This window comes from Alosa pseudoharengus, unplaced genomic scaffold, assembly GCF_046254945.1.
Source record: "Alosa pseudoharengus isolate Yale_2024_CS ecotype anadromous, Long Island Sound unplaced genomic scaffold, YU_APseudo_1.1 YU_APseudo_1.1_scf_63, whole genome shotgun sequence".
In the NCBI taxonomy this organism is placed as follows: Eukaryota; Metazoa; Chordata; class Actinopteri; order Clupeiformes; family Clupeidae; genus Alosa; species Alosa pseudoharengus.
The window spans coordinates 132,501-153,363 of record NW_027468852.1 but is presented as its reverse complement, the minus strand read 5'-3'; the positions used below and the strand labels follow the sequence as shown (position 1 = coordinate 153,363).

General features: G+C 42.5%; 2 long non-coding RNA genes across 4 annotated transcripts; both read right to left on the bottom strand.

The window, feature by feature from the left end:
- Nucleotides 1–1,902: 1,902 nt before the first annotated feature.
- On the bottom strand, nt 1,903–4,502 carry LOC143108712 (uncharacterized). Of its 2 annotated transcripts, XR_012983782.1 has the most exons (4): nt 3,171–4,502; nt 2,984–3,048; nt 2,696–2,739; nt 1,903–2,420 (listed from the first exon to the last, which is right to left on the bottom strand). It is a non-coding gene; the product is annotated as an uncharacterized LOC143108712 (long non-coding RNA). The 2 variants fall into 2 exon arrangements; XR_012983781.1 differs by lacking the exon at nt 1,903–2,420 and having other exon boundaries at nt 2,507–2,739.
- A 1,878-nt stretch (nt 4,503–6,380) lies between these two features.
- On the bottom strand, nt 6,381–11,936 carry LOC143108715 (uncharacterized). Of its 2 annotated transcripts, XR_012983786.1 has the most exons (6): nt 11,849–11,936; nt 11,676–11,715; nt 10,931–11,016; nt 10,714–10,801; nt 8,138–8,344; nt 6,381–6,757 (listed from the first exon to the last, which is right to left on the bottom strand). It is a non-coding gene; the product is annotated as an uncharacterized LOC143108715 (long non-coding RNA). The 2 variants fall into 2 exon arrangements; XR_012983785.1 differs by lacking the exon at nt 11,849–11,936 and having other exon boundaries at nt 11,676–11,842.
- Nucleotides 11,937–20,863: the final 8,927 nt, after the last annotated feature.

Here is a 20,863-nt window from a genome sequence, read left to right as displayed (position 1 = left end):
GTAATCTATTCAGGAGGAATTGATGAGAAGGTAGTCAACCAGCACAAGACAGGGGTGATAGTCATCAGAGATGATAATGGTGAATATGGACACAGGAAGCAAATGAGCATGGCCAGTCTAGGTGATTCACACTTAACAGATCGATCAAATGTGTCGTATGAGCATATATAAGCTAACATGGGCTTGCAGAAATGCTAGTGCACTTTAAACTCTAGATATGTTTTATCATGACCTATTAAGTTATGTTTAGGACATGTGTTGTGGATTGCTCCACTATATCATGCATGTTGCTCATGGCCATTGGTGTTAGCCCAGCACTAGTTATGGTTAACTGCATGAGTGCAGCCTAATGGACAGATGGTAGTGTCAAGCTGCACATTTAACTGTTCAACCAAGCAGTGTTGATAGAATTGCCTTGTATTGTACATGACATTACATTCTGTATTTGTCCATTTGTGTTGCAGAAACCACACACACACACTCATTCAGAGCTGCTGTCATTTAAAGATTTAATGAGCAATAAAGACAACAAGAACTAAGAAGTGATTTGACTGTCACGCAGTAGTGGTTTGGGCTCCAAACACTTAGTGTAGTGAAGAAGGACATTGTCATCCTGATCTTCTTTTCAATACCCTTATATAGCTCGATATTTGTTGATAAAAAATGTGTTGTGTGATAAATCTCAAGTGTCTGTCTCTCCATATGTTCATTCAAATCAGTCTTACATGACACTGTCTGGATGGTAGTGACATGATGTTACATTGATGCTAAGGCACATGGGCAGCCGTGTCCTAATGGTTAGGAACAGAAGCCCTTAACCGATTTGATTCCTGAACTGTGGACCCCTTGAGCAAGGCACCTAACATCTCAATGCATACCAGACGTTGCTGTAACAGGCAGCCAACTGCACTGTGTTAACGTGTTAAAGTGTATGTCACTAATTCATGATGGGGTTATAGGCAGAGACCAATTTTACCTCATAGGACTATTTATTTATCAAATTAAAGCCAATATCATTATTTATCTGAGTTACATGACTGTTTTTCATATCATAACCAGTAGTTCACAAAAATATGTCCAAACAACGTCTCATAAGGATATTCCTTTCATGATACCTCACCAAACACTGTGTGATTTACACAATTGATCGATCAAAAGTGTAACACATGCGTACATATCTAGTCTTCATAATTCTTATTTTATAACCATTACATCAAAAATTGGCTTACCTGTGTCCCTCTTTACCATAAGTATGCTACCTACATGAAATCTAACTAAAAAGTGTCGAAAGTGGTTGGTAGTCTGGATGATTTTTTTTTCCAGTGAATTCCAAATCACTGAGTTGTTGAGCATACCAGCCAGTGCCCCAGCATATGCCATCAAGATGATTGAGACAAAATTCACCACAGACTGTGCGTGTATGTATCAAAACTGTTTTGTGTAAGTGTAACACATTTCAATGTCAGATTTAATACAGATATGTTGTTATCATTATTTCAGGACAAATTATTGGACGGTATCCCGTCCTCCTCTATAGCCTCTCTGAAGAAATTAAACAACAAGAAGAATGTCAACCAATTTAATTTATTATTGCTGTTTATTATCCATCCATCCATCCATCCATCCACAAACACACACACACACACACAGACACACAGTCTGTTTTCATCCGTTTCCTGGGGAACATAAAGAGAAACATTAGACACAGCAACTAAATATAAACAAACAATATTTAGCTGGCAACACAACATGTTTTGACAAAAGCCCTCAGTCCTATATGATTTGCACACAGTCCTGTCAATAAACATTAGTACAACACCTAGCAGTGGTACATGGAAATACAGACTGTACAGAAAGGACAAAAATGTGATACTGTACAGTCGCATAAGGCATGATTCTCCCAAGTGTTTAAGTCCAAAAAAGTGTTTAGTGCTGGCTGCATGGAGCTAAGCACTTTTTTGACTTAAGCACATGGGAGAATACTGGCCATAGTGAATAACTATAATAAAAGGGCTGTTTTCCCTAGGAACCTTATTTGGGTGTAATGTTTTCCTGCTGGTTTAAGTCTATGACACTGTGGTTAGTGATGTATGTAGTGTTGGCTGAAACTAAGTGAAGTTCGTAAAAGTAAAAGTGAAAATAAAAGTGAGTAAGTAAAAGTGCATAAACGGTGTAACCATCTGTGTAAATTTGCAAAAAGTTACACTACTTTGTTACTCCAAGCAGCTTATGGCAAGGCAGTCGTTTTCTTGGGATAGACACAAAACAGGGTTAATGGACCCTAATTTGAATTAACATACATATGCAAGTTCCAGACTTAGCCAGTGCCTGTAGTGATGCACAATGACACATATAACACAATTACCCCAAAGAAAGTTGGCAGTTAAAGGGGCTGCCAGGATGGTGGAAATTCTTTGCCACTGAAAACGGAAAAGACACATTTCCGTTAAAACATTTTTGAAAAGTATTGACAGGTTTTGATTGCTTCCTTTTTTTTAAAGTATATTTTTTTGGGCTTTTTATGCCTTTAATTATAGGACAGTGGAGATTGACAGGAAGTGAATGGGAGAGAGATTGGGGCCATGATTGCTTCCTTTTATACCAAAAGCTTCACCCCCTGCTCAATAAGAGTGTGTGTTTGGGTGGGTGATGGGGGTGGGGATGGTGGCTAGATAATTTGTCGTACAACAACTACCATTCTGGGCAAGGCTCCCAATCCAGGAGGCGTTCCCTTTTGCCCTATGAGGAAAGAACATGAAATGATTTCATGTTCACTTTGATACAACACAATACAATACACTTTGATAATACCTTCAATTTTCTGTACATACATCTGTATTTTAATATGTATTTCATTTTTGTACATGAGATTAGTAATTCACAACTTAATTTCTGGAAATGGTGTGTATTTCAACATTAGCCTAGATTAATCTACATCAACTCTACTTCTGAGAGGTGTTGAAGTATGTCATGCATGCCTTACCTTTCTCAATCTCTCCCTCAGTACACTTTTAAAAGGGTACAGATTTTTAAGGTGGTACTGGCAAGCTGGACACAATAAAAAAAATCAGTAAAACAAACAAGCAAAAGAGACAGTATTATTAATGCTTAATGACAAAGACATGGAAGTGTTCTTTCAAACACAGGCACACCTAGGGGATCCTACTTACTTTTCTGCATTTTTTTCTTTGTTACGTCCCTCTTTGAACGTCCCTCTTTAAATTTTCTTTTAGTTCCTGAAGTCACTGTGTATTTAAAACAATAAAAAAGTCTTATCTTAGAATCTCGTCTAAGCAGCATAAAATCATCATTACATCAGGATAAGTAAAGATAATTGTGCTGGCTCTTGGCTTGAAAGGTTGTAAAGAAACTGGTGTTGTCCATCATGAGGCCTTTAAGAAAACCTGTAAGGGGCTACAAAAAGGTTATTTCCAGGGCAACAACATACAACTCTTATCAATAAACAACAGAATAACCACAAGTTTCTCTTCTCAACTATCAACCACCTCCTCTGCCCTGCTGATGCTGGCCTTGGCTCTGCAGCTTTTCTCAGCCAAAAGTGGACACCATCCACCAGCAGCTGCACTAGACAGGCACTCCATCTCCACCTGCATTACACCAGAAGGACTGCAGCTCTATCACTGCATGCCAGAACAAGGCCATTTTAACCCCTGCAGCCAGCCCACCGCAGTGCTGACTCTCCTTTTTCTCCCACCTGAATGTCAACCAGGTCATGGAGTTTGTGTCAAAAGCCAAGACCTCCAGTAGCAAACTGGACCGAATGCATACTGCCCTGGTAAAGGCATGTCAAGTCAAGTCAAGTCAATTTTATTTATATCGCACATTTAACGCAACTGTGTAGACCCAAAGTGCTCTAATAGAAAATTCCAATAGGCTATGATAACAACAACAATAATAATAACAGCAATAATTACAAATTATAAATACAAAAAATAAGAAGAAAATAATAATAATACAAGAAAAAAGGGGGTGGTGGGTGAGAAGGGAGGGGATTAGGGTATATTTAAAGCTAGGGGAAAAAGATGGGTCTCTAATTCATATTTAGGTCATTCCAAAGTCGGGGAGCAGCAACAGAGAAGGCTCGGTCACCTTTGGTTTTGAGACCAGAAAGAGAGCAAGGAGTTGCTGGGTGGAAGATCTAACTGACCTGGGTGAGATGGTAGGAGGTCACAGATATGCTGTGGTGCTAGACTATTTAGCACCACAGTCAATTCAGAACTTCACAGTGTACCAGTGCAATTGAGACAACACAAGAGTGATGTGCTCACGCTTTCTAGTACCTGTTCGTAGTCTGGCTGCTGCATTTTGAACTACTTACAACCTAGCTAAGGGGGAGTGGGACAGGCCAAAATATAGGGAGTTACAGTAATCCAGCCTACATGAGAAAAAACATGAATGACTGTGTCCAGGTCCTTATGGGATAAAAGGGGTTTCAATTTGAAAAAAGCTGCCTTTCACCACACTGCTAACTTGATTGTTAAAAGTTAAGGGAAAATCAAAGTAGACCCCTAAATGTTGTATACCAGTGTGGAAATTTGCAGACAAGGGACCAAGTGCATGTATACATACACTATGGCCTACAAGGGCAACTATGATCAACACCTATCTGGCTAAGGGGTGGTGTGCACCAGCTCCAAGACAGCTGTGGTGACACCCACACTTTAAATGTGTTGATGTATAAAAAAACAACAAGAACATGAATAACCACCGCCCTATCTCCAATCTACCTTTCCTTATTAAAATTATGGATAAAGCAGTGGCTGCACCACATGACCCTCCATGATGTCTTTGAACCCTCTTAAATCGTTTCAGAGCCTACCACAGCACCGAGACTGCCCTCATCTAAATCTTCAATGACTTTTGCATAGCCTCCACCAACGGCCCCATCAGCATATGGAAAGATCAGAAAGATCTTTGCAGGTCTTCACCTTGATGTGGATGGCTGTATCATCATGCCATTCCCAGAGGTATGGAGGTGTCACCCTAGACTCCAAACTATCATTCCTATCATTCCAGTGCTCATCAAAAGAATTGCCAAATTTGCCTTCTTCCACCTCAAAAACATCTCAAGACCCTAGCCATCTCTCTCTAAATAAGTGAATCAGACACTATTCCATGCATTCACCACCTCCATCTGGGACTACTGCAATGGTCGCCTGTATGGTCTGTGCAGCAAGGCCCTGGGCAGAGTACAGTATGTTCAGACCTCAGCTGACAGGGCTCTAACACATACAAAACGGTGGCCTCACTTTACCCCTACGCTCAAGTAGCTTAACTGGCTCCCAGTCAAGTCACACAGCACATACAAAATTATGCTCTTTACTTATAAATCCCTCCATGCACTTGCTCCCCAGTACCTCTCAAAAGTCCCATACCCCCCTCCCAAGTCAAGGTCCCTGCAGTCCTCTGGCAAGGATAGGCTTGCCGTACCCTATACCAACGTAGGGGACACAGCCTTCTGTGTAGCTGCCGCCCTCCACTCTCTGGAACAGCCTACCTCTCCATCCACATACATAGGTTGTGTTTCAAAAATCATCTTATCCATCTTATCCATTCGCCTACCCCCCCGTAACCCTCCTTGTAAAGCATCCTTGGGTATCTCGAAAGGCGTTATATAAAACAAAGCTGTTATTTATTATTATTATTCAGCAATTTATACTTGTAGGTCTACAGCAAGTCATACAACCAAGTTTGAGATTATGATAGCTGAAAGAGTTACCTTGCTCTGTTATGTCCTCCAAAAAAAGGGTTACCATCCCCCCCTGGCTTCCCTCCCCCTCCACCACCGCAGCAGAGGCCTCCTCCTCCACCACCGCAGCAGAGGCCTCCTCCTCCTGGATCTCCTCCTCCTCCACCACATCAGAGGCCTCCTCCTCCTGGATCTCCTCCTTCTCCACCACATCAGAGACCTCCTCCTCCTCCACCGCAGCAGAGGCCTCCTCCTCCTCCTGCATCTCTTCCTCCTCCATCGCATCAGAGGCCTCCTCCTCCTCCTGGATCTCCTCCTCCTCCTCCTGCATCTCCTCCTCCTCCACTGCAGACGAGGCCTCCTCCTCCTCCTGCATCTCCTCCTCCTCCACGACAGCAGAGGCCTCCTCCTCCACCACGGCAGCAGAGGCCTCCTCCTCCTCCTGCATCTCCTCCTCCTCCACGACAGCAGAGGCCTCCTCCTCCTCCACCGCAGCAGAGGCCTCCTCCTCCTCCACCGCAGCAGAGGCCTCCTCCTCCTGGCCCTCTGCCTGATTCTTCCATCCTGTGGGATAGACAAAAAGTTTACCATGTGGCTGAACCATAAATGCAGTAATAAAATAAATGGGAAAGTCAAGCAGACAATGAAGACATGTCAACAAAGAGTATTTTTTGTATGCCATTTCTTGTATTGGATGAAATTGAGTCTGCTCTTTGCAAGTTAAACATCATCACCAGGTTAATGATGGAATAAGGCAAGACAGCCTATTTGCCATAACTTATCTTAAAGTTTAATGTTGTGGTAGATTTGAGAAAAAAATCTAGGATGTGGGTATATACTTTACTAACCCCATATGTATTGTTTTTAATAATATATTAAACAAGGTGTCTTACCAGAGCAAATCATCTCAAAAAAACCGGTAATCTTAACCAGCTTGGCAGAGGCCTCTGTATTAAGATGACACCGTGGGGTGAGAGCCTGGGTTTTTTTGCCTTCTTTGGACAGAAGGAGCAGTGGCTTAAATCCAAGGGCACTCAGCTTCTCTAGCTGCAGAGAAATAGCTTAGTTAAGAATAATAGATAATTTTATTAGAAATGCATAATTTCTGAATGGGTTGTTTGACCTGAAATTTTCTGTCATTTTTGCCCCATTTAGGCAGTCAATCTGTCAAACTAGAGCTGCATATGTTCACATATAAAGCTTCTCACAAAGCAAGTACATCTCTCACATTTTTACTGATATTGTATTTGTGTGGGACAACGACACTTTAACACACTGCCATCAACATCTGAACAGCTGGCAACATAAGTGTTAGCACCCTACAGCGAACTTGTACAAACTGTGGCCAAAGGATTTTGTGTGACACTGCCATAGCCCTTTTGGGCATGTAATTCACCCAAGCTGCTTAGGTTGTTAATGGACTCAACCGTCATCCCCACATTGATGACTAAGTGGATGTTAGAGCACCTTATGTTTCTCCATCTTCTGCTCGACAGGTGCTCGGTTGACTTTAGGTCTGAAGACATATTTGGCCAGTCCATCAGCTTCACCCGCAGCTTAGAGGTGTGATGGAGGCATCATTGTATTGGGAAACAATGCCGTGCACTGACCAAAGAAAGGTAATCACGGTCTGTTTGGGATTCATTTTTTCCCTCAATGAGCTGCTGCACCCCAGAGTTGGTAGACCCATGCTGCTCTGGACCCTGATGCTGGTACTTGACTGTAGGCAAGGGACAGTTGTCTTGGGGCTCCTTATCAGGGTACCATCAAATACATTGACCAATCTAATCCAATAAAATGTATCTTTTACTTGTCTCCTGATGACATGGATTACAGGAACCATGCTTCCCAAACTTGCCAAGATGATGTCCACATGTGTGGACAACAAAATAACTGTCTCCTGTCTAAAGTGAAGTATGGTGGTGGCAGCATCATGGTCTGGGGATATTTGTGATAAAAACATACCTTCGAGCTGAAAAGGGCCTTTCTGAGGAATCTGAGGGTAAGGTAAAGCTAATGGACTGACTAAGTATGTCTCCATACCTAGACTCAATTTAGCACCTGTGGAACATTCTCAAGTGGAAGACAGAGGAGCACAAGGTGTTATTAATGTTCATGATATATGTCATATCATGCTAATGACAGGCTCATGTCACGCTTATGTAGACACCTTCAAAAAGTCGTGACACTCTGGACATATGTATTGCCAAATGTTTGAACATTAATGGCTGTATGTTAAGATATTTTCAGAGGATAGCAAATCAACATAGTAATGAACTAATTTCAAAAATTGAAGGGGTGTACTCATTTTGGTGAGATACTGTACTTCCAAATATGTTTTCAGGGAAACAATATAGTGACTCTATCATTCATGGTGGATGCAAAGAGGTTTAGCCTATAACAGGTGATATGGTTAGTTGTACACACCATTATCAATGCCTCATCTATCATAGCTGAGGCATTGTGATTTTTTTTTAACCTCTTAAGCCACTGCTCCTTCCGTCCATCAAGCAACTGGAGGCGTTTTGCAAGCCTCTGCTTCTGGGGCTGGACTGCCCCACAGGCTGGACATCTCTTTTTTGCGCATGGCATCTCCTGGGGGCAGTTGGGGCATTTTTTTTTGTTAGAACCCATCTAGAAAAAAATGGAACATAATAGAATGTAAATAGATTCATGTTTTCCAGTTGTCAGCTGAAGAGAATGAATTAATATAAATCAATAACAGTAGTAATAACTGGAAATGGAGTATGGTAATGACAGTGTTAATCTTGGCTCCTATATTGTTCACCATCCTGTTATCAGTGTCAGATTGGAAGAAAATTGTATCATCTGTTATGATTCAGCCCAAGACAGAAAACATTAGCAATAGCGTTCTCATACATAATAGTGGCAAGACTAAGACCAAATTTATGTTGTTAAACTAGTCAATGAAATAACTCTAATACTATTCTGTTATCCAGTGCTGTAATGGACCAACTTTACTTCCTTGTGTCATGTCACTGAAAGTTCAGCTCAATTGGAATGTTCATAAATTCAGTTCTAAAACTGACTGTAAATACAGTTCTATTGGAAATATTTGAAGAAAAACAACCTTCTGCTTCATTTTCCATGATTTACCTAAACTCTTTAGCACTTCAACACGTTTTGAGAATGTTAAACTCAACCGACATTATTTCCACATAGTCTACTAAGAATTTGGGGGTTAGGGTGATATCGGATTAATGCAATAGCAGATTCTCAAATGTAGAGTATCTGTATTGTATGGGACATGAAAAAGTGGCAATGGGCCATCTCTAATAATTGCCAAAACTCAAAGAAAACGCCATTAACACTAAATGGATTATATGTGAATTGGTTACTGTCTTTCTGAATGGTTAAAAGTCAACACTGACACTTACAGTACTTTGGTATAATAGGTGTCTTGTCTTGATTTGTTCCCTGTCCAAAGTTAACCAGGATTGGAATAGCATGATGAACAGAGGCTATATTTCTACTTTCTAATTAAATAGGTGCTTAGTTTCATGGAGTATGACAATAAGGTTGACTCTGCAGGACAGACAAGACACCTGCAAACCTTGACTGATTACATATGTACTCTCCCCTCCAATTACTCATCACACATTTGAAGCGTTGAAGCTTGCTGCTCAGTGCCACCAGAAATGGTTGCCTGGTCTGTTTAATGTTTTTTGGCGAGCGTTTGACTGAGTATAACAACAAGGGAAACAGATAAGCAGGTTGTGCACAGGTAACTAAAGGCAGAGAAAAGTAGACCGTAGTGTTGTGCTGTGGGATGCTGAACCCGGCATGTGGTTGGCCAGCTGTTCTGTCAACACCAAGGCATTCATAATAGTGGGGGTTAGGTATTGGCTAATGCAATTTGTCATTTTGATTTCAAAATGATGCTGACTTTCCTTTTTTGTTTCTCCATTATTTGGATTTAGGAAAAAGTATACAATCAGAACAGTTTGGTCAAAATCATGAAGGGGAAACTGATTATTCCATATATTTTTGGAAAGCTTACAACCGGTTTGCAATGTGCATCCCTAAATAAGTACATAGGGTGTTTGTGAATTGGGGTATGGCTGAAAATAACCAGGTAAGTTACATTTCAGGTATACAAAACTAGACCACATAAACCATATATCATCTGAAAGTATGTGCTCTAAGTATTTGACCTACAACCATTTCTGTCCCACCCTTCTCTTTCTTCAAACCCACGAAGGCTGTTACACTCAGGCCTGTGCCATAAAGGAAAAAAGAACCCCCCCCAAACCATACCTTCTCTAAAAGCATATTCCCTCAGGATATCATGAAGTAAGTTGAGAGATCTCACACCCTCCCCATCACTTCGCTAACATTGTACTTCATTGGTTATTATGAATAAGGTGATAGCCTACCGCCAATACCTGAGACTAGGGACACAACACCAAATTCTAGGCCCTATGCACAAGCAGTGGCCATGGGCCGAATTCCCTAAGGTAACTCAGTCCCCTTTTCTTCTCATAGGCCTAATTTAAGTCATTTATTTGTTAAGGGTTTTGTGAACATTCTAAAGACTGCAACCAACATCTCTCAACTTTAGAATGTTGGAGTTTGTTGGTGTTTGTTGGGGCAGTGTGGAAGTGGCTTAATAAGCACACCACTACTAGGGCTCTCTCTCTCTCTGCATTCAAATTCAGTTTATTTAAGCTAGGTTAGTTCTACTCTGAACAACATAGGTTCCACTCATGACAAAACAGACATAATAACGTAGTCTAACCCTTAACAAATAAATGACTTGACTTAAGTAAATTAGGCCTATGCATTGGCGACATAGGGTAGGCCTAATTTTATTCTGTCTTCTGTCGTTTCCAAACGAAATTGTGACACTTATATGCAGCCTTACATAACAGAAATCTTCATCTAACACAAAACAAATGTCACAATTTCGTTAGGAACAAAGAAACGAATTTTAATTCAGTTTAAATAATACATTTAGCCTGCCCTCCATCTATGTTACTTACCTTAACTCCGCAGGAAGTGATTGTGGTGAACTTTTTTGGGCGGGCAGCATGAGGCTCATGCGTTGGCTACAAAAAAGTAGTCCTAGGCCTAACAACAACAAGAAAATATTTTAGCTAATAGGCTTAATAACAAATAATTCCTGAACTAATATAATAAGCTTAACCTAAGAACAATAAAAAAAAATATATAACCATAATTTCAAACCGTATAGCTTACCAAGGGTGATCACATCACGAAAAATAACAGTGGCAACTTGGGTATTGCAGGTGTTTTCCATGGATAAGCTCTTCAGCTTGGCGAACCTAAACAACGGGGATGGTCCATTTTTTTAAATTATATATACTGCATTTCCACAGCATTGCATATTCATTCATACAAGAGTGAACAGAAAGCAGGCCTTGCAGCACACTTTGAAACAGACAAGCGGGTGACGGGTCACGAATGACATGCCCATCTCAAAACGATGAAGAAATTAGCCGGTATTTTTACACTTCTAGCGGGAAATAGGCATAGCCTAATATTATATGCATCCACTCAATCATACAATAGAAGTAGAAGCAATTTGTCACGGCTAAACCACACGTTATAGGATCACGAAAAACACCGTATCCTGGGTGTTGAAGACACTCGCCAGACTTCTCGGCTTTTCGACCTGTCAACCCTCATTAGCCTGTTCTGACGGGTGGCCTAATGTGTTCATTTCAGCTCAGGTGTATTTGTCATGCATATTAGTACAGAATACCACAGCAATGAAACATTGTGCCTTGGCACTCTCCGCACCGTAGCCTACAATAAATATTGATTTATTTGTAGCCCATTATAGAGCTCCTTCTAGCTGGGAAGTAGGCAAGGCCTACTTGCGCAATAAAGCGTTAATTCATTAACTTCCACTTCGCATGAACTTGAGGCGAAGACGTTGAAAAAAAAAAAAACTTTTAAAAACCTTCTGTCCATCACTCACCAGTTGCGCTCGTAGCTCCATAGGGTAGGGAAGTGTTGTCCTATCACGAAAGAAAAACCTTCAACTTTAATCTGACCAGCTTTGCAAACAAACGACAAGGAATCAACCTTTTATTATTATATTTCTAGCAAGAAATGTGTATTATATTTTCAGAATAAAGACTTTATCCATACAAAAGAAGACAACCAAGACGTTGTGATCTGGCCAAAACGTGTTGCGATTACGATTCACGGCTGCTCGGCCTTAAACTGACGAGCGTAGGCCTATTGCAAACAAACGACAAATAATCAACATTTTATTATTATAGTTCTACCGGGAAATGTGCATTACATTTTCAGAATAAAATGTTCATTCATACAAAAAACAAATCCCTTGTGATCTGGCCAAAGCGTGATGCGATCACGATTCAGGCTGCTCGGCCTAAAACTGACGAGTTTATTGCAAACAAACGATAAGGAATCAACCTTTTATTATTACATTTCTAGCGTCTAGCGGGAAATGTATCACATATTTTCAGAATAAAGCGTTCATTCATACAAAAGAAGACAACTAAGACACGTTCATAGTGAGCTGGCATGTAGGCCTAAAGAAATGGCTTAGAACAGACCAATTGCTTTTAAAACCGCTGCATGATTTCAACTATTTAAATACACTGCCACTTCACATGAACTTGAGGAGACGACAGTGGAAAAATATTTTAAAACCCGACGCGCAAATGTCTCCCCTTCTGTCCCCCAGTCACCAGTTAGCGCTCACAGCGGCGGCTTTATGCCTCGCGCATTAAAATGAATAGGGTAGGGAAGTGTTGTCCTATCACGAAAAAAGGGCCGAAATCGTGATGGCAGCACCCCTGAACAGATTTACTTTCGTGGTGATATCACGTTAAACCGTGAGACCGGGTTGGGCAGACTGTGAAGGCTCAATAATCCCATCCTTGAGCATCTGTTCTACCTGGTCTGCAATAATCTGATGATTATATGGAGATACACGATAGGCTTTGCAGCGGACAGGAACCTCATCCACTGTAAAGATCTTGTGTTCTTCCACTGTGGTCTTCCCCAGTTTCCCTGAACACACCTCAGGCCAAGCCTGCAGCAGTTGTTGGATCTCTGGAGGTTGATCAGGAAAGGACAAAGCTGCCACTCCGGGTGAAGAAAATGGAACTAAAGCGCTCCCTGAAGGAACAGCTACATAAAGACTGGCATTAGACTGAGCATCAGTGACTTGACGCCCCATATTCTCCTGAAGTGGTACCAGGAATGGATGAAATGTGTAGCCCCAGGGCCCTTTCACCCCTTATGTTTGGTCCCCCATATTGATGATGGTAGAGGTCTTGCTTAAGAAATCCAAACCAAGAATGATGGGAAACGCCAGATTGTCATCAGCCAGGATGTACGTCTCCAGTGCCCACATCATTTCATGCCAGCAGTAGAGAAGATGTGCTTTTCCTATGGCGCCGTACGTCATCCCATTAGCCAGGGCAAAGCTTTGGTCCCCACTGGACTTCAGTTGTTCACCCTCACAAGCCATATCCATCCACATACTCTGACACATGAGAGAAAAGGTGCATCCCGTGTCCAATACAGCATGGCAATTCATTCCCCTCACTGCAATAGGAACATGCAGAAGAGCCAATGGAGATTTTTTCCCATACTGAACTACTATCACCATATCGGCAGGTATGGAGCTACTCTTCTCATTTGTCTTCTTTGAGGACTTTTCCTTAGCCTTCTGTTGGTCCACTTTGCCCCAGTACTCTTTTGCAGAGGCACCACCAGCTATGGGCTGAACCCTTAAGAACACCAGAAAGTGTGCCTAAAAGCTCTGCAATAGTTAACGGCCGAACAGCAAGATATGTTTCACATTGCTCCACAAAGTTAAGAATGTCAGCCATTTCTCTGCACCCACTAAAAGAGGGGAAATCCATATGAACAGCAGGCTTAGAGTAAACAACAGGCACAGTGGCTGTGGCCTGACTATCAAGGCCAGTCAAAGGAGTTGGGAGGCTTGTGCTGGTGATGAAGGGCTGTGTTGGCTGCTTAGAACCAGACCCAATGAAAGGTGTCTTGATCTGGGTCACAGCGGTGGTAGGAGCTGGTTGCCTTTGCATGAGCTGTTCAGGAAGAGGAACAGAGGGCTGAGCAACATTGGCTGAAGCAGACGGCATATTAGGAGAGGTAATAGGAGTAAAAAGAGATGGAAAGGGGTTTCCTGCATGGGAACCTGCACTAAGAGGAAAATAACTTTGAGAGACGGCACCAGTGGATGCTTGAGGCCTCGGCAAACCATGAGAAGCTTGAGCTGCAGTGGAGCGACTATAGGGAGGATGGCTAGTAGTTCCAGTGGTTTGTACAGGCTTGAAGACAGACATAAGGCTGGCGCGCTTCAGCCGTTGAATTTCTGCCTTCCACTTTTCATTCCGCCGATGTAAACATTCCACCAACATTTCTTCGAACTGCTTGAGTGTAGATATCATACTTTGTTCAAGGGCCTCAACACTTCTGTCAACATAGCCCCTAATGCTCTCTTCTCTGTTGAAAGCACTAGAGACATACTCTCTGAAATCAGTTTCAAGATTATCTAACCTCTCCATGACTGAACCTAAGTCAGTGGTAATGGACGTGAGCGCAGGTAATGTGAGGTAAGATGTATTATCCTCATCTCAAAGGCTTTGTTCATTCTCCTCCGTTTGGGATATGTAAAGAGAACTAATAAGTGATGTAATAGTGATGTTATAACTTTATATAGTTATTACAATTATTATAATAATAATTATTATATTATAATAGTATATACAATTAATAATATTAATACAAGGCCATTATATATTATATTAGACCACCAAAGCCTTCTACAGTGCTGCAGAAGTAGGCCATGGATCAACAGAAAAGACACCACCTGGGCTCCAGTACAACACCAAAATAACCAGCCATAACATAGGTTTTATTGCCCCCCTCAGGTGAAGCACAGCATTTCACACCTAAGTGAATACTCATGAGTGAGGTTACTTTTGAAGGTCAACACTCTTTGAAAGAGGAGACTAATCTTTCACAACTATGAAGACTATGAAGACATTAGCAAACACTGCAGAAGAAGCTAACATCTTCATGTTGCGCTTTGCCCTTTCGTTTTAAAATCGTGGAAATAATACATATTTCAAAGTTGTGTGAACAACCATGTTCTGTTTTTTTGTCCCCAGGAGGAAAGGTGGATTTTCAGTCTCTCTGGGAAAAGACACAAATAGATACACAGGACCCTTCCGTAATGAAACAACTCTTGTCTACAAACACATTTTTACCAACATTGGAAACGCGTTCAATGCCACCACAGGTGAGTGTCCATGTCTTTTTTAGTATGTGATGAGAAACCTCATTGAACACCCTTGCACCTGGGCTGCACAGTGCGAGGCACGCAATGCTAAGTCCGCAGCCTTCTGTAGCTCCAGCACAGAGTGAGGCCATTCGCCTTATTCACCTCGAACGTTCCACCGAGCCGGAGGGGTACACTTACCAGTTCCGGGAGTTCTCACAACGCGATTTCTCAGTGCAATGGCCCCTCACTGCTGTGTTCCCCATTGCACTTCATCGCACAGAAAAAAATCAAACAGAGGACAAACATTTCATTGTTTCCCCAAAGATCCGGGACTACGTCGACAGTGGATTATAAATATCAGAAGGGATCCTGGTCGTAATTTTAAGGTAAGTTTTATATGTCTGGTGTTGTGAGGCTGAGCCGTCTCCATATCTAGCTTGTATTGCTAGCAGCTAGCTAGGCTAGCTAGAACTAACAAGTTTTAGTAGATAGATTAAGGCAGAGAGCCAGGTTTGTTGAAAAATACAGCCTAGTCCAAAATTAGTAGTATGTTATTAAAATCTCCACAGATTCACTAGTATAAGCATATTCTGAGTGACCTTGTTTGTATTTCTTGTTAGACCTTGTTTGTAGCTACTAGTCACAAGCTAACCTGAGTCTGATCAATAAAATTATACATGTAAAATGTTTTATATGATTACATTTTACTTGTTGATGCAGATAAACACATACACAAAAGTGTGCTCGGAGCATTTCCTCCCAGAATGCCTTGTGAAAAGCAAGACTGGCATCACCAAGTTGAATCAGGGAGCTGTGCCAACTATGTTTGCATGGAGTTCTTCTGTCAGACCAGAGGAGGAGTGTTGTTAGAACTGCAAGGTAGTATTTAGATGAATTAAGTTACTAGTTTGTAATGCATTTATTAATTGTGTAGTGACAGTATTTCTCTGTTGATGATTTCCAATAATGTTTCCACGGATCTCGGTGATCGACATGGTGTGAATGTGTTGAGGTACGTAAAAGGTAATTGGTTACATGAATTGAGCAGGAGTATCCTTGTAAAAGACCTAATGTGTCCATCAATATGTTTCTCTTATACTTCCAGTGAAGAGATACCCCCTCCGCACCCAGACCATGAAAATGCTGCACTGCCTCCCTCACTTCAAGATCAACTTGAGGAAGCCCGCAACACCATCGGTGATCAAGAACTTTTAATTTTAGAGCTTCAAAAAAACAGTTTTTGATTTGAAATGTTCAAGGTGATGATAAACAGATTTCATTTTATACAGGGTTCCCAGATTACGATACATTTAAAGCTGTGTTTATGGCACTGCAACCTACTGCAGAAAATATGGTGGGATGGAGTCAGGCTCAGCGACTTAAAAATACAAGTGGGGAGGTACTTCGTCAAGGCTTTAGCGCCTTTTTCTTTTTCTTTGTAGGTTGAGGCAGGGATTTCCTGAGCAGGATCTTGCAACCCGTTTCCATGTGTCACAGTCAACAGTAAGCAGGATCTGTGTGACCTGGGTCATGTATCACAGTAAACAGTAAGCAGGATCTGTGTGACCTGGGTCATGTATCACAGTCAACAGTAAGCAGGATCTGTGTGACCTGGGTAATTTTTTTGTATTTCATGTTGGGATCACTTCCAATGTGGCCTTCATGGAAAACTGTGGATGAATTTATGCCACATTGTTTTAACCCTCTAGGCGCCACGGTCGAGTTTACTCGACAAGATGCGGTACTGAAAAAATTTCTATTTTCTATTCGCTGATTCTGAAGGAGAATATCTGCCTTTAGAAAATGACGGTGATTCGTTTACTCACCACGCTTCAGATGTGTCCCTGCCTTGCAATGGTGCAGCTGGACAAAGTTTAGACCTACACCAAGCACAAATGAATCCTTTGCCCAATGTAGATGGTCCTTTGCCCAATTTCAGTGCTGGGAACAATGTTTCACGGGGTCGTAGTGTTCATCGGGAAGTTAGCAGGCGTGTTAGTGGTGTGGGAAACGAGGCTGGAAGTTATGTGGGGGTCCAGTCTTTTTACAGCGCTAGCCAGCTAGCTTCTTTGTCTTCTGACCGTGTGCCTCTCCGCAATCGCGGCGACAGTAACATGTTGTTGGAGCATTTGTCTAATGCCACTGTTAGACGAGTTCGGAGTGTTCATAGGACAGTTAGGGGGTAACGTGGAGGCAGGGGGAGTCGCAATGAGAATGACAGTAGGCCTAGTTCGAGCTGTGCAACTTCTCTCCACTCGGTGCGCGCGCGAGGCAGATCAGGCCGTGCTAGTCGCAGCAGGAGCAGAGGCGGTGTGACACGGGGCAGAGGAGCCATGCATAGTTTAGTGCAAGATGATGGCTTTGAGTACTTGGCCAATGAGGAGCAGTACCAAAGTTGGATCACGCCCTTTGATCAGCTAATTGGTTATCTGGGTGAAAGAGAACTCTCCAATGCCAATTCGCCCCTAGATTTTCTATCACTCTTTCTCTCTGATGAGTTCTGGAATGTACTTGTTATAGAGACAAATCGCTATGCCCATCAGTTTTTAGCCTCCCATCAACTCCAGCCACACTCCAGATTTCATCAATGGTCTGATGTAACTGTCAGTGAAATGAAAGCCTTATTTTCTCTGCATTTGAGTATGGGTCTGGTAGAGAAGTCAGAGTTGGAGGATTATTGGGCCTCTATATTGGCCAACAGCAACACCTGGATTTGGGAAGGTGATGTCCAGGAATAGATTTGAGATGATTTTGTCTTTCCTTCATTTCACCAATAATGCGGAGTATGTTGACAGGGGTCAGCCAGGCTATGACAGGCTATTCAAAATCCGCCCAATCATTAACTTGGTCATCCCCCGGTTTTCAGCAGTGTATGGCCCATCTAAGCAGCTGTCACTGGATGAAATGACCATTGCATTCAAAGGGAAATCCACACTCAAAATGTATAACCCAAACAAACCAGACAAATATGGTTACAAAGTATTTGTTCTGAGTGAAGCAAAATCAGGCTATGTGCTACAGTGGTCCATGTACACTGGACAACATAGGCCTAATGCTGATTTCGGTGCCACACACCTTGTTGTCCGTGAGCTGATGGCCCCGTACACAGGGAAAGGGCATGAGGTGTATATGGACAGCTATTACACCTCGCCAGCCATAGCAGATGAGCTGGCAAGCAATGATTTGGGTTTGTGTGGGACTGTCAGCAGTAACAGGAAGGGGATGCCAAAGGGCCTCACCCGTGAACAGCTGCCATTGAGCAAGGGAGATGACCCAGTCTTCATGAGGAAGGGGAAAATGCTAGCTTGTGCGTGGCATGATACAAAGCGCCTCACAATGCTCTCTACACTGCATTCCAACGCATGTGTCAGAAAGCGCAACAGGACCAAACACACTGATAGTGGCTATAGGGAGATAAATAAGCCTGTTTGTGTTGATGACTACAATTCGTTCATGGGGGGTGTCGACACAGCAGACCAGAGAATGAAGACCTACCTCTTTCCCCATAGATCAAGGAAATGGTACAATAGGATTTCCAATGGCATTCTCAGTGTAAGCATGGTGAATGCCCACATCACTTACTGCCGCTGCACTGCTGCTCCTCACAAGCCCCTGAAAGTCTTCGTGCAGGATGTCATCATTGCTTTACTGGAAGGCTTCTCCAGGAAAGAGAGCAACAAAGGCCGAAAGTCATCCTCACTGGGAGACATGCCACAGAGACTCACTGAGCGCCACTTTATCTGCCAGGCTGATGGTTACCCAGATTGTGTCGTTTGTTCTGATCGGACCCGCCCTAAAGGCCGCCGTCAGACAAAATACATGTGTAGGCAGTGTGGGGTGGGTCTTTGTGTTGTGCCTTGCAATGAGAGGTACCACACCCTGAAACACTACAAGAAATGTCACCTGGATGGATAGGGAGTCATTATCTCTACAGCAAAAGGCCTGCTGCATTAATTCTTTTTTTGGTCTGCCACAAGGGCGTCGTAGTGGGGGGACAAGTGGGAATAAATTACCCGGGCCCCAAGTGGGGGGAGTTGAATTTTATTTTCCTTAATAATAAATAATTTCCTTAATTTAAAGATCTTAATAAATGTTATTAACTAATATAGATGCAAATATTTCGGGTAAATGCATCAGTTGATTGATGTATTAAATTGTGTCCAAGCCAACATTGTTTGAGGGCAGGCACCCTCTCCCTTGCACGAAATGGTTCAGTCCGCCTTCCCCTGCTAGGCGCATTTTCAACCCGTTCTCATCTCAGGGCGTCATATAAGGCCGTTTTGTCACGTCCTTCGGCGTTTTCTATCCACGCATATAGCACCCTTTCGCGTGTAGGTGCACGCTCATGGCTTTCAACCAACTTCAGCGTAAAACCACCCGCGATGTTATTAGACGCTCTGGGCTTCACTCGTCATTAATTCACCACAATGTTGAACGACTGCACAGACGTAGGGTTTGAGCAACAACGAGTTATGTTTCCTCCATGATGATTGGCTAAAACAGGAGGTCATTAATCGTTTTTGATATAGGAGTTTATTGGCCGTTTTAACACCTTTATTGTGCGAGAGAGACGCTCATGGCTTTCTCCAATGCAACCCACGGGCGTTTCACAGGACGCATTCGGATTTGGCCAAATTGCAATGCAAGGGCGACATATCCGACGCTTTCAGCAACAGTGCGGACAATTTGGTTTTGTTTTAAATTATCCAGTAGCCTAACCTTAATTTAAACCTGGACGTGTGCTTGGTAGGTCTAACAAAAAAACCCACAATAACAGGTGAAATGCCCGTGCCATCTATTGCCCGCATAGAGGAGTATATTGGCCGTTTTCAATACCTTTACCGTGCGAGAGAGAGATGGCTTTCTCCAATGCAACCCACGTTTCACAGGACGCTTTCGGATTTGGCCTTCAATCCAAGGGCGATATATCTTACGCTTTCAGTAAAAGCGCGGACAATTTGCTTTTGTTTCAAATGATCCAGTAACCTTAATTTAAACATGAATGTGTGCTTGTTAGGCTTGGCCAAAAAACACAATAATATGTGACATGCCCATGCCATCTATTGCCTGCATAGAGGATTTGATTGGTCATTTTCAAAACCCTTATCGTGCGAGAGACGCTCATGGCTTTCTTCAATGCAACCCACAGGCGTTTCACAGGACGCATTTGGATTTGGCCAAATTGCAATACAAGGGCGACATATCCAACGCTTTCAGCAACAGTGCGGACAATTTGGTTTTGTTTTAAATTATCCAGTAGCCTAACCTTAATTTAAACATGGACGTGTGCTTGGTAGGTCTAACAAAAAAAAACACAATAACAGGTGACATGCCCGTGCCATCTATTGCCCGCATAGAGGAGTATATTGGCCGTTTCCAACACCTTTACCGTGCGAGAGAGACGCTCATGGCTTTCTTCAATAAAACCCACATATGCGTTTCACAGGACGCATTCGGATTTGGCCTTTCTAAGAGCGACATATCGGACGCTTTCAGTAACAGTGCGGGCAATTTGCTTTTATTTTAAATGATCCATAATCTTAATTCAAATATAAATGTGCGCTTGGTAGGCCTAACCAAAAAAGTCAATAATATGTGACATGCCCATCTAATGCCAGCTTAGAGGAGTTGCTGTTTTCAACACCTGTATCGTGCGAAAGGGACAATGCAACCCACACAGGCGTTTAACATGACGCATTGGGTACGCATTCGCGGCAAAGGCCACCGCGCAGCACATAGCCCATTGATTTCCTATGGAGAGCGCAATGCGTAGTTAACGCGTCCGCTATGCATCTCGGGAAGGCGGCGCGGCGGTGCGTCGAGAGGTTAACGCTAGGCGGTTAGCCAATGAAAGTACATCTTCGGTACACAAGTTC